This window comes from Cyprinus carpio, unplaced genomic scaffold (genome assembly GCF_018340385.1).
Source record: "Cyprinus carpio isolate SPL01 unplaced genomic scaffold, ASM1834038v1 S000006479, whole genome shotgun sequence".
In the NCBI taxonomy this organism is placed as follows: domain Eukaryota; kingdom Metazoa; phylum Chordata; class Actinopteri; order Cypriniformes; family Cyprinidae; genus Cyprinus; species Cyprinus carpio.
This window is the reverse complement of record NW_024879154.1, coordinates 963,358-976,722: the sequence shown is the minus strand read 5'-3', so window position 1 is coordinate 976,722 and position 13,365 is coordinate 963,358. Positions and strand designations below refer to the sequence as shown.

The 13,365-nt window shown below is 38.2% G+C and overlaps 1 protein-coding gene across 1 annotated transcript in view; it reads right to left on the bottom strand.

The window, feature by feature from the left end:
- The window catches only part of rwdd2b (RWD domain containing 2B), a 39,310-nt gene extending 26,911 nt beyond the window's left edge, over positions 1-12,399 (bottom strand). The window contains exon 1 of the mRNA XM_042754206.1: positions 12,228-12,399. The gene's annotated coding sequence lies outside the window, so the exon portion shown is untranslated. The remainder of the gene's footprint in view (positions 1-12,227) is intronic.
- Positions 12,400-13,365: the final 966 nt, after the last annotated feature.

Genomic DNA, 13,365 nt, shown 5'->3' with positions numbered 1-13,365 from the left:
TTCTAATTTTGTCCTCTTTTGGAAGGCAAAAAAAGTAATTTCGCTTTCACAACGAAAACACAGCGTCTCCACAAAACATGGCACACAGGTGGCAACAGCGAGAATATAAAAGTTATGCCTTGTTCTTTGCATGAACATTTGGGCGGTGTGTTATGCAAATCTTCCCACATCGTGATGTAGACATGTGGGGGGTTGTTTGAACGAAGCATTTTAGGAGGGGCGTGGACAAGTCTTAACCTTTTATAAAGAATATCTCTTTGGATTTTAGACTTTAGTCTTTGCAACTTTACAGATCTTCTTTTATGCACCAAGAGCTTTTGTAACATTCCAAAGAGAAAGGGGGGAAAAAATTGAAATCACATCATACGACCCCCTTTAATTGTTGTTGATTTTAATATCCATGTAGGTAATGAAAGATATATTGGGATTAGCATTTATTCTATTATTCTAAAATTCTATTGGGGTTAGACAACACGTGAGGACCTAAACTCGTTGTCATAATCATACTTTAGATTTAATACTATCACATGGAAAATTATGTCAATGGCATTGAAATTCAGCAGCAGAGCAATGATATATCATTATCCAGTCTAATGTATACTCCATATAGCTAAAGCTGCAAACTCAAATCCTTGTTACAAATATGGTAGAACCTATAGCTTCTACAACAAAAGACTACTTGTAAATAATCCTTCTGATGTGTCTCAATTCCTCAGCAAATCCAATAGCTCAGAAAAAGTTCTTGGTGTAATAGAAAAACTATCGACTCTCTTCTTTTTGGACTTTTTTGAAACTTTAATTCCAAGATCGATACTATTAGAGATAAAATTATAACCATGCAGCTGTCTGTCAGCTACAGTATCACATCAGACAGTGCGCTATAAATTCCCTGAGGAACAATTCCACTCATTCTCTGCTACAGGACAGAATTTTTATTTTTTTTTATAAATTATGACATAAAACTAAACCAGCAACATGTATGTTAGACCCTATACCATTTAAAGCTACTTAAAAGAGGGTGCTTCCAGAAAGTCATAGATCCACTTCTGAATATAACTAATTTCATCAGTGTCATTAGGATATACGTCCCAAAAACCTTCAAAAATAGCTGTTAAGCCTAGCTGTTAAGAAAAAAAAAAAAAAAATTCCTACAATATTTCCTGGGATTTATTGCGATAATGGTATCAATGATGATCGATCTCCAAAACACCAGCCTTTGCAGAAATAATTTTCTTTCTGTAAAATAGCAGATTATGTTATGTTTAAGTTGTGTTCCAGTAACTGTGCTGAAAAACATTCACATAACAAAAACAATTACACATTAAATAATTGAAATCAATTACAAAGTTTAAAATGTATATAAAGCACGAGATTTGTATTTATTATACTTTCTCATGGTGCAAAAAAAACAGTGGCAAAATTTGTGCAAACAGCAAAAGAAAGTAGAGTAACAATTGGTCCAACCATGTCTTCAGGTTGGGAATACCAAAATGACCACAAAAACAGTGCCACTGCAAATAAAATCCTAATGAAAGCCAAACACGACATGTTAAAGTAACCGATAAAGTAGTTCATCATGAATCCGTCAATTGACATACTCTTAGCATGTAAAATAAAATATATTGTATGTGGAAAAATGCTATCAACACAAAGTAGGATAGTCTAAGTTTTTGCAACACCTATTGGTCTCATTGGACAAAGTGTGTAAAAATAGTGCAACCAACAATTTCTCAAAACCCCCGTAACAATCCCCGGGACTATGTCTTTCAGTTTGTTTACAAAATAGTACAAAAAACACACAATAACGAATTTAAAAAAACAAATGGGAATAATTAAATTTATATAAAAGTTCAATTAATACGGAATAAACACCAATATACGTTTAATTTCCAGGTAAACAAACAGGTGGGCGTATAATCGAAAAAGGGGGCTGACCAATGGGAAACAGCACTAGGTAGTGCAAGTTATGATAACAAAGCAATAATAGTGGAAGGTTATGTGGATGCGTTTCACCAGCTTTCAAAGACAGGCGATCCGCAAGCGGCTCAGTAGACCTTCAGAATTTCTTTGTGTTAAACAAGACTAAATCAGATCTTCACTGGTATTAGCTTGCTTCAGAAGGAGATGTTCTGGCATGTGTACTACCCTTTGTCCGCCAGTGTTGAGTTATCCACTCTACTACTGTTGTCGGGTCTCTGATGTGTCCCCGCTGCTAGGCAGCCGGAGGTATCATAAATCCTTTTATCCGCTTAATGACCAGCGACCTCGCGTGAGGTTAGGGTATTGGAAAATTTCACATCGTCGGTGATACCCTGCAAACCCGATCAGGCGTACGCGGGATTCATCTAGCGAGCAATGTTGTCATCATGTCTTATTGTTTTGGCACACGCAGAATAGGAAGTCTCCACAGAGTGTGCACTTCAAGCACCGTTGCCATTTTAGTAGTTGAATTCGAATTCACGAACTGTACGAATCGCAAGACGTACCGGTTTCGTGATGGAGTTTTCAAGATATAGCCAGCCTTTTAGGATGCATCTCAGATTCTCTCGGTAGAATTCCTTGAAAAACTTCCAATTTGAGCTCTTCCTCTCGCCTTACTATTTAGAGAAGGTGCAACCACTCCAAAGAGCTTCTTCTGGTTGATCTGACTGTGAAATCATGCTATAGAATTTCTGGTTAAAGGCTAGCTTACTATTTAAAAACAACCACAAAAACATATTCATTAAAAGTAACCGTTTTAATCCATACACTCGAATTAGATACACCTTTGGGGTTACTGAACAAGCAAAACGAACTAGCGTTTATGTCTTAGTTACATTTTTTGGTTTGTTTGTAAAGACTGTTGTTGTTTGTTTTTTGGGCCGGCTGTGCCAAAATTGTGTTTGAGGTCAGTAGCCTATAAGCAGGCCCCACGGGAGGGGGCCTTGATTGTGGTGTGCACACTTGCAAAAATACCGGAAATAACTAATCGTAAACGTCATATAAATTATTTTACGAATTCAAGTCGAAAATTACGATAATGAAATTATTATATTGTGATAGTTAAAAAAGATCAAAAAAAGAAAAAAAAATACGGTATGTTGCAAAGTCCATCATTCCTTGAAATTGTTTGTTTTTTTTGTGTGACACGCTTGACTAATTTGATTCATGGGGGCATTCTTTTTTTAGATTAGACTTTTTCAACATTTATTTCAAAATTCATTTGAAGATTCATGTTTACTTCATGCGGACGCGACTTATACAATAAGAAACCTATCAGTGATTCATATGCAGGCTACTGAACCAAGGAGACTCAGCTACACAATTACAGAGCGTAAAAAAAAAGACGTTACCTTTTGTATTTTATCAGACAACTGGACAGAGGGCTTGAGACTCAAGCTGTGATTATTGGGATAGGGGGCTTGCATGCTACAAATAATGAATTGGACTTGAAACTTTTTAAACATCATTTCCAAGCATTAGCCGTAGACCGGCTAAAAAAACAGCTTGTGAAATAGTCACGATTCCACGTAACGTTATTTACAAAAAAAATCAACAATAGGGGCCTAAGTTAAGTTAACCCGACTTGGAGCCCATCACGTTTGGGGGGGCCGTACAAGTTTTTCGCATTATTGGGCCAGGGCTGGACTCGCTACACCACGGTCTCCCTCCAACGGTGGATCCTAAGCGCCTTCAGCTAGCATAACAACACACTTGACAACCTGCCGACTACTATGAGCCTACAGGCATCTATTTTCATAGAGCTGTGACATTTTGACTCGAACGACTGACAATGGCGTCAGATATATGGGACGTAGGACCGAGTGTATCAAAAACACGTTTTCACCAGCAGGCCTAGTCCGTATAAAGCAGGTTATGTCAGAGTATTAATCTAACTTAGTATAGGCCTTTATCATTCAGAAGAGATTCGACGGAGTGTACAAGAATCACCTGCTGCTGTATTTAGAGCTCATCTGGCGATGAACAAAACCAGAAAAAAACAAACCTGAGCTCTGAAGTAATCAAGAATCTTTTCGACTGATTGTCTTCGGTTTGTCAGAGTTAGATGTGCAGGTCATAGACGAATATAGTAATCTTATATTGTTTTTCTTTAGTGTAGAGGACAGCTGATGTGTGTGAGTATTATACCTAAGGCAAGTACCAGCTCAGGATTCACTATCGTGCTCCGGAAGTCTCACAATGGAAGCCTCATTATTGATAGTGGAAATTACTCTATCTATTACTTTACACTCGAAATCTGTAGAAAATATTTGCGAGGGCTCTAGACTACCTTTTTCCACGGGAGTCGACACCAAGGAGGGGTCTGAGTGTGCAAGCGCGGCACGCCGATGAGCTTGCAACTGAACTCGCAGGACTCGCATTATCAGACTAGCCACATCGTCAGCTACTACTTGCCATTCCGCCTGGTGGACGATCACTTGCGCATAGTCTTGTATTTTTTATTACTTGTGGTCAAGCCCCTTGCATTCCCACCATTTTAAAACACGTATACCCAGAGATAACGGTGGCGAAGATACGAAAAAAAGAAACTAAAATAAGCTACTTATGCCCATCGGCCCCACTTGCACTCTCTGCTACCTGCGGAACTTGCAATCGCACACAAAGCGTGCATGTTGCCCATGGAGACAAGACGTGACTGGGGCAGTGCTTCAACATTAGAAAACTAATTTAGTAGCATAAATACAGAGGCGGTCCTGCCAAGGAAAAGGACAAGACCGGCACTCCGTTGGCGGCCACAGTAACACCAGGCCTATGAACGCTCTTGCGCAAAGTCTTCTCCTTAGGCGTGGGGTTTTTACGATTTCCCGGTAGATAAAAATAAGACCACTTTAACATGCTTAATGTAGTAGAGGCTTTGAAAATATCAAATTAATATACAATTCATTAATATATGAATATTATATAGTATTTTCCCTCATCATCGCAAAATTGGCATAAAGGCCACTCATATCGATCTCTACTTATTAAAATACAGAACTAATATGTACGGCAAGCAGTGAGCCCAGCATAACTCAGAACGCTTTATCCAAATCGCTTACAAATGAGAACATAGAATCTCAGACCAACAAGAGAAGACAACAGTATACAATTGTCATGTCTCAGTTAGTCTAATACAGAACACGTAGCCAGGTTTTTTTTTTTTTTTTTTTTTTTTTTTTTTAAAGAAATATGCTAGACAAGAAAGAGTGTCGTTATTATATCTTAATTAACAAAACTAATTCAGTTTTTCCTATATGTGAGAGCAAAGAGCAAAAATTTATTTGTCCTTTTAATTAATGAAATTTAAACATTTTTTATTTTTGTTAAATAAAGGTGATTTTATTTCTTTAAAAAATAAAGTTTTATTAATTTTTTCAACAGTATAACGTATCACATACATTCTACTAAATAATAATAATTTCTAGGAAAACCAATGAACTAAATACAATGCCTTTATGTAAAAATGATAACTTTTAATTTTTGTGAAAGTGGTTGCATTTTCAAGTGTTCGTTCGCACAGCCAGACACAAAACAAAACAGAACGAGAGCCCTCAAAACATCCAAAAAAAAAAACACAAACAACTAAACCCCCCCCCCCACCCGCCCCCTACGGTCCTTTAACGAACAAAAATTAGCATATTGTGAAACGTTCAAATTTTATTTTTCCAGTAATGTAATGATATAAATTAAACATTTCATACTATTTAAGAGTCATCACATACATGTAGCAAAAACACCAACCTTGAAAATATTTCAAACGGTCTTTTATTTGTTTTAATACTGATGATTTTGGCATACAGGCTCATGAAAACCGCCAAAATTCCTATCTCAAAATTGCATATTCCATTTCAGCCGACCATAAAAGAAAAGTGTTTTTAAATACCAAAAAAAAAAAAAAAAAAAACGTCAACCATCAAATAATTATGTTCAGTTATGCACTCAATACTTGGTCGTGAAATCCTTTTGCAGAACTGCCTGCTTCTGCGGCGTGGCAGGAGCAATCAGCCGGTCACTGCTGAGGTGTTTAGGAGGCCAATGAGCTTTCGATCGCGGCCTTAGAGCTCATCCAGGAGTGTTGGGTCGTGGGTCTCTCAACTTTCCTCCCTTCACAATATCCCACTGATTCTCTATGGGATGAAGGTCAAGGAGAGTTGGCAGGCCAATTGAGCCAGTATACCATACTAAACCATACCTATTGGGTTTTGGCAGTAAACCAGCCATTTAACCAGTGGTTTTGGCACTGTGAGCAGGTGCCAGGGACGTGGCTGAAAAACAAAATCTTCATGGCAGATCCATAAAGCTTTTCAGCAGATGGAAGCATGAAGTGCTCCAAAATCCCAAATCCTGATAGCTAGCTGCATTGACCCTGCCCTTGATTCAAAACACAGTGGACAAACACCAGCAGCTGACATGGCACCCCAGACCATCACTGACTGTGGGTACTTGACACTGGACTTCAGGCATGTTGGCATTTCCTTCTCCCCAGTCTTCCTCCAGACTCTGGCACCTTGATTTTCCGAATGACATGTTCAACTTTGCTTTCATGGCCGAAAAAAGTACTTTTGACCACTGAGCAACAGTCAGTTCGCTGCGTCTCTGTAGCCCAGGTCAGGCGCTTCTCTGCCAGCTGTGTTTCTGGTTCAAAAAAGCACACGCCTGTGGCTGGTGCTCTGGATGTTTCTTCTATCGTGTCTACATACTTTCTACTTACTATCTAACTCTTCTTCTATCTACTAGCTTCTTTCTACTCCCAGACTCAGTCCCATGCTTCCGCAGGTCCCCCAAAGGTCTGGATAATCCAGTCTCTTCTCTTCTCAAAAACAACAATCTTTCTCAGGGGTCCGGTCCACCTCTTCTCTCAGTTGTGCAGAGCGTTTTTTTGCCACACTTTTCCGTTCCCCACAAGAAGACTTCCCACTGAGGTTCCTTTGATACAGCCCTCCCTGGAACAAGCCTAGTCTTGCGTTCAGAAATTTCTTTCTGTGTCTTACCCAACCCTCGTCACCTCCCTCGCTCGCTTGAGGGTGGCCATGCATGGCCTTCATCTGACAGCAGTCCGTCGCCGTCCCTTAATTACTTTACCCCAATAGTGCGGTTTTTGAGTAATGAACCAGGGCTTGGAGTTTTTAAAAAAAAATAAAAAGCCTCATGAATTCTTTTTGCCCATGTTTTTTCGAGAGAGTTAATGAGTTTGATTTCCGAACGCTGATTAGGTTAATAGCGTCGTTTAGAGAACCTTTTCATGATATGCTAATTGTTTTAATGAGATCGAATTTTGGGGTTTTCCCATGAGCTGTCATGGCCAAGTCATCAGGATTAAAAACAATAAAAGACCTGAAATATTTTCAGTATGGTGTGGCATGAAATCTAATATACATGAAAGTTAAATTTTTTATCATTTTACATTTATGTAAAATAATTGAACTTTATTAGGCACAAGTATACATAAAATATATAATCAGTTGATGATTTTGTTATATGCGAATTCATCTTCGGCCAGCAGTAGGCCGTGTAAAAGGCGGAGCGATCCAGGTCTCTCTGGTAAACGTCGGCAAAGGGATGCAGCGCTGAGCTCCCAAACAGCTGGCCTTAATCAAGGCACTACATGGCAAATTGAAATGAAAATAAAATCGCAAATTTTCTAGAATACAGTCGGTTTTCCTTCTGAAATAACAGTGCATCTACAAACACTAAACTACAATTGTGATTTCAAAAATGCACCTACCTTTTTGTGCATTTTGTGTTTTGCAGTTGAATAAAAGAAACAATTTTTTTTATCCCTTACCTAATATCATGAATGAAGATTTTATAAAATATATATAATAGACTATACGATATAGATATATATCAACCCATACACAACTATATAATATATATATATATATATATATCGATATCTATATATCTATATATACACATACTATAGTCTATAAATATATATTATATACTAATATTATTTATAGTCTCTGGCTTGGGTGGGATAAGAGTGTCCTCAGTCAAGCAACCCCTAGAGATTGATGGTGGTCCACTAGAGAGAGCCACAAGGATAAGGACTAGGCCTATTTAAAGCTGTTTTTTAAAAATCATTTTCCACACTTTTTAACAGGAAATTATTCATCTAACAATTTTTTCAATTTAGAAAAATAACTATGTTGTACTAGAAAAAGTATAGTTGTTATATAATCAGTGTACAGATCGTGTTCCCAAAAGTTTTTGAGAATTACATAAATATTAGTTGTTCAAACAAAGTTTTGCTAGCGAAACTGCTTTTAGATCTTTGTTATCCAGTTGTTTCTGTGATGTACTGGAATATAATTACAAGCACGTTCATATGTTGTTTTTTTTTTATCAAAGGCTTTTTTCGACAGGACAAATTACATGACATTATGCAAAAGATCAGTATTTGGGCAGTGTGTGGCCCTTCTTTCTTTTTTCCAGGAACCCTCTGCCCATTCGACTGGGCATGAAGCTCTCATCAACTGTCTGCGGGCCAAATCCCTGACTTGATAGGCAAACCCATTCTTATCGCATAATAACTTACTTTTTTTGGAGAGTTGTGTCAGAAATTATAAGTGGGTTTTGTGTTTGGTTACACCTGCCTCTTGAGGGGCCTACTGTAAGTGTAACAGTGACCCCATATAGTGTGGTAAAAGGCCACCGTTAGTCACACCTAATAAACTTTATAAGATTCTTTAAAAACAAATAAAACAACTTGATGTTTTATTTTCACACAAAATCTGTTTCTCTCATTAATGAGTCAAATAACAACGTATATATTTTTTTTCTTTCTGCAATTTAATAACACAAACCATTTTTAGAGCGCAGTGAAAAATGGCTCCTTGTTTTCTTAAAAGGCGGGGTGATATGTAAATGATACAATTTCACAATCAAGTTTTTCCCCCCCCCCCCCTTTTTCCCCCCCTTTCTCTCCTTTCCCTCCTTTTGGAGTGTTACAACTGTTTTGGGCATAGATATAGCCCCTAACGTGACAAAGACTAGTCTCAAACCCAAGAGATATTTCTTAGAAAGTTAAGACTGGAGATCTGTTCCTAAACCTAGGAGAGTAGCCTATGCCGGCGTGCACAACGTGTTCTCATAAGTGGGTCAATTCCAACTTTGCAAGGACATTCTGCACGTATGATCACAGTCTATTTAATTTTTCATTATTAAAGAATTGGCACTTTTTCAAACTGAGTTTTGAGCATGTAGAGTATGCCTTGTTGTTTGTCACTTCTTTCTCCGATCACAAATGCAGACATGGTTTTTGATGTTTATGGAGCCGCTACGCAATACGCAAAAAGATATTATCTCCGTAAAAAGAGTCATTATAATCCGCATTTAATCTCCCCCTGGATGCACAAATGCCATCGTGTGTCAAAAGGAACGATAGAAGTACAGTATTATGGCTGGACCAAAATATTTGTTATTTATTTGACGAAATTTGAATATTCTATATTTTCTTTATTAAAATTTTTTTCAAACACCTGGCATCCCCTGCCGAACGGTTCCCATTTGCCCTCTGAATATGAAATAGCCCATTAGTTTAAACGTACATGATTCAGTTCATTCTGAAGAGAAGACAAAAATGCCAAAAACCTCAACTGTGTGGGTGCCACTTGTAAATTGAGTCTTTAAACTGGCCTTACCATCAACAGCACATCAAAAGCACCTGTAACTGAGTTTCTGTCAGTAGTAGTACGCCCTATGGTAATAGAGTAACCCAGCCTTATACTGAATTTGTCTACATTAAAAAGTAGTGCTCTTAACACTTCTGGCTCACGCTGTTCTTGAATTTATGTAAGGAATAAGTGTATGACGGGCCGTTGAATTATTAGAAAAATAATGAACACCACCCGAGTGGTGATGTGGCCACGGGACGCGTGAAGCGGGAGTATTCTTCTAATAAAGCCGCTTTCACACTGCGATTTACCGGGAAAATACATGGGGGTAATGTGTTCCTGGCAATTGGTCCCAGTTGGGTCGCTTTAGATTTTGACCTCTTTCACGCTGCCATGATTAACCCGGAATAAGTGCGCGTACGCGCTTCACAACAACAACCATGAAAGGTGGAAGTACACGTGGAATGGACACCTGAAGACCACGTGATATCAGGGTGTGATGTGTAATGTACGACTCGAAAAGGCTAGGGCATATTAACTTTCACTTAAGCTGGGCAAACCGATCTCCGCTTCAGCATGGAAAGTGAGGAACTAAACTGATTCTCTGCTTCGTTACAGTTTGCACATAATTGTTTTCAGATTCAATCGCGAACACTGATCTGCCCTTCAAAACACGCCGCGTAAAAGAGTCGGCGTTGACTAACGTGAGTCATCACTACGACACACCCTTTTACAGGCATAAGTTCTGGCTTTTGTTCACACAGAGCTCGGTTCCGGGACTGAACCCGGCAATTTTACCAAGGTCCCCAAACCCATGGATTAACCCGTGGGACGTGCTTGCATCCACACAGAAGGCGACCACCTGGCAACTGTTCCGGCAATTTTCGGTGTCCCAACGTGCAGTGTGTAAAGGGGCTTAATTCAATGACCCTGGAGTCAATTATTCCCGCTTATACTACAGTTAACCACACCTCAAAAACATTGAATCAGATGATATACTTTAAAGGGATTTCCCCAGGAAACACTACTGGCACAAACTCAGAAACGTTCGGTCAGCCAATCAGATTAAAGCATCAACTGCCCGTATATATAAAAGGTTATTCATTCTAAACATGTCACGTGGTTCCTTTTTGCCCAAAAGGCGACACTGCTCCCTTGGGGTCTGCAGCAACACACACACCACCATGAAGTGATTGGATGAACGTTCTCGACTAATACAAATCAAAACAGACAGACGGACCAGACACACACCAAGATTCCTCCCTTTATTACAACGTGTCTACACAATATGCGACAGTTGTAGTGTTGCAAAACGCGCTGCACGCTTCTTTTTCTTTATTATATTATTTCAACAGCCCTTGCTACGTGTACACGTTAAGCTAAGATGAGACTTAATATAGCACTTGTATATCATTGCTCTTTTGTTGATTTTTGATTGCTTCCACTGTCCTCATTTGTAAGGTCGCTTTAGATAAAAGCGTCTGCTAAATGACTAAATGTAAATGTAATGTAAATGTCTGTCTACACCATAGACTGTATGAAAGTTCTACACGGGACGCGACAAAGCGACCATTGAAAATCATTTGAAATTTGTGTCAGTACGTCATTTGTCAGCCAGTTCTATTGTATTTTCCCGCTGCTCGCGTCCGGTGTAGACACGGTGTTAGAGAGAAGAATATGTTCCAGCCCCTCCCTCCAAAGCTTCAAATATTCGGTGTTGGGTTACTACCGAATCTTCGAAGTGCAAAAAACGGTATTCAGACCAGCCCTATACAGTATGTGGAATATAATGTTGTTTTTGAACATTAAACCGCCATAAACACATTGCATTACACCAAAAACACAAATTAATGTTCTTTTAAGCAAGTCCATATTTTCCATATTTACATCCTCCAACTTTAACCTTTACCCCCGTTGTACCCTATATGTTTATATAACTGTAAAAAGGTTTTTTTTTTTTTTTTAAAAGAAGATTAGTCTATATTTATATAAAACATTGCATTATATTATCTAATGTAGTCTAATTATTTATATTATCTAATTAGTCTAAAAAATTATTGACCTTAAAAAGGGAATTCATGAGCAATAAATGCTTCATTTTTTTTCAAATAAGCTATATTATATTATATTATATTATATCATATTGTATTATATTTTTATAAAGAATTGAACTCCACTGCATGAGATTGTTTTTAAATGATTTTTAAATAGAATTTTTTGGTAAGTAACAGCACTGTAAAAAAATGTTTTGTCAGGTAATCTTAAATGTGCATCATTTATTTACATCAAGGGTCAAATCAAATATACATAGCACACTAAACTTAAATATTACACACTTTTTTTGTGTGTGTGAATGCTGTACAGGTCTGGCATAAAGAATGCGTTTGCTCAGGTTGAAGAAAACAACTCCTTGAAACGTTTGTGTAAAAAAAAAAAGGAAAGAAAGAAAGAAAAAACATCTTATATGCAATAAATCTTCATCTATGGTAATGCATGTAAACGCTGTGTAAGAGCCGGAAGCTAGTTGTCGGTCGAATGTGTCCGAAAAGCTCCTCTTGTCGATCGGTTAAATACAGCCGCAGCCAAAGTCAAACATACATAGAGTTTTCTAAAATAGACGGGCCATACCTTATTCAGCACCAATCAAAGTCGTACGAGATTAATCTTGTGGACACTGACAGCAGAATTCCGAATGTTCTTTTCTTTCTTTCTTTCTTTCTTTTCCTTTCTTTCTTTCTTTCTTTCTCTTTCTTTCTTTCTTTCTTTCTTTCTTCTTCTTCTTCTTCTGCTTCGTCTGCTTCGTCTTCTTCTTCTCTTATTTAATGGCGGACTGCAACCAACGTTAAGGTGCATACCGCCACCTACCGTGTATTGAGTATGTATACTCAGGTCATTTTTACAATTTTAGATTCTATTCCACAACCCTGAGTCTTTTAAAAAATTTAAATAGTGCTACCTTCCTGGTGATTCTATTTCCCTTCTCCCTCTCCTTCTAATCCCAGTATCCCTACCAGATTCCACTCCCGCCCTGTCTCCTGAACCTTATCTTCAAATTACCCCGTCTTTCCACCTCATTCAATGTACAGTAAAATATTTCATGTTTCAACATTTTCTTTAACCCCACAGTTTTCACATTCTCTCACTATTTTTTTTCCTTTCCTTTCTTCCCCATTAAAAATAATGTGCCATTCAGCCCTGTGTGATCCCTCTCAATCTTTTCATTACAATTTCCTCTCTCCTGGTCTTTTCCATGTTATTCTTTATACTGTCAATTTTTTTGTATTTTATATCTCCTACCTTTCCTGTCTTCCTCCCGCCATTTCTGCCATATTCAAGTCCTTTTTTCTTCTTAACCACTGCTTTTTACCTTCGCCCTTTTCCCTAGTGGAATTGAAACTATTATTGCCTTTAGCAGCGCCTCTTTTAAAGCGTTTGTATGACTTTTCTCGTTCCCCTTTAACACCCATCATGTGCTGGCACCAGCAAAACTGTACATCGATGCCACCCCCGATGTAAGTCTAAATTAAACTGAGAAAAAAGTTCTATTAGTAGAGCTTCATGCGCTTCTATGACCGATGTCACTGACTGAATACGTTTTAATGGACCGACTAAAAAGTCGCTGTGCCACTTAGTACCACCATATCACCATAACCCACGTGCTGTTGCAATAATGGCTGCCACTAGTGTTCTTACTGTATATACAGGATAACCGATAAGAGACGTCTTGTGGAGAATTCTGCAGTAAAATGTATGTTCCGGACGCCAC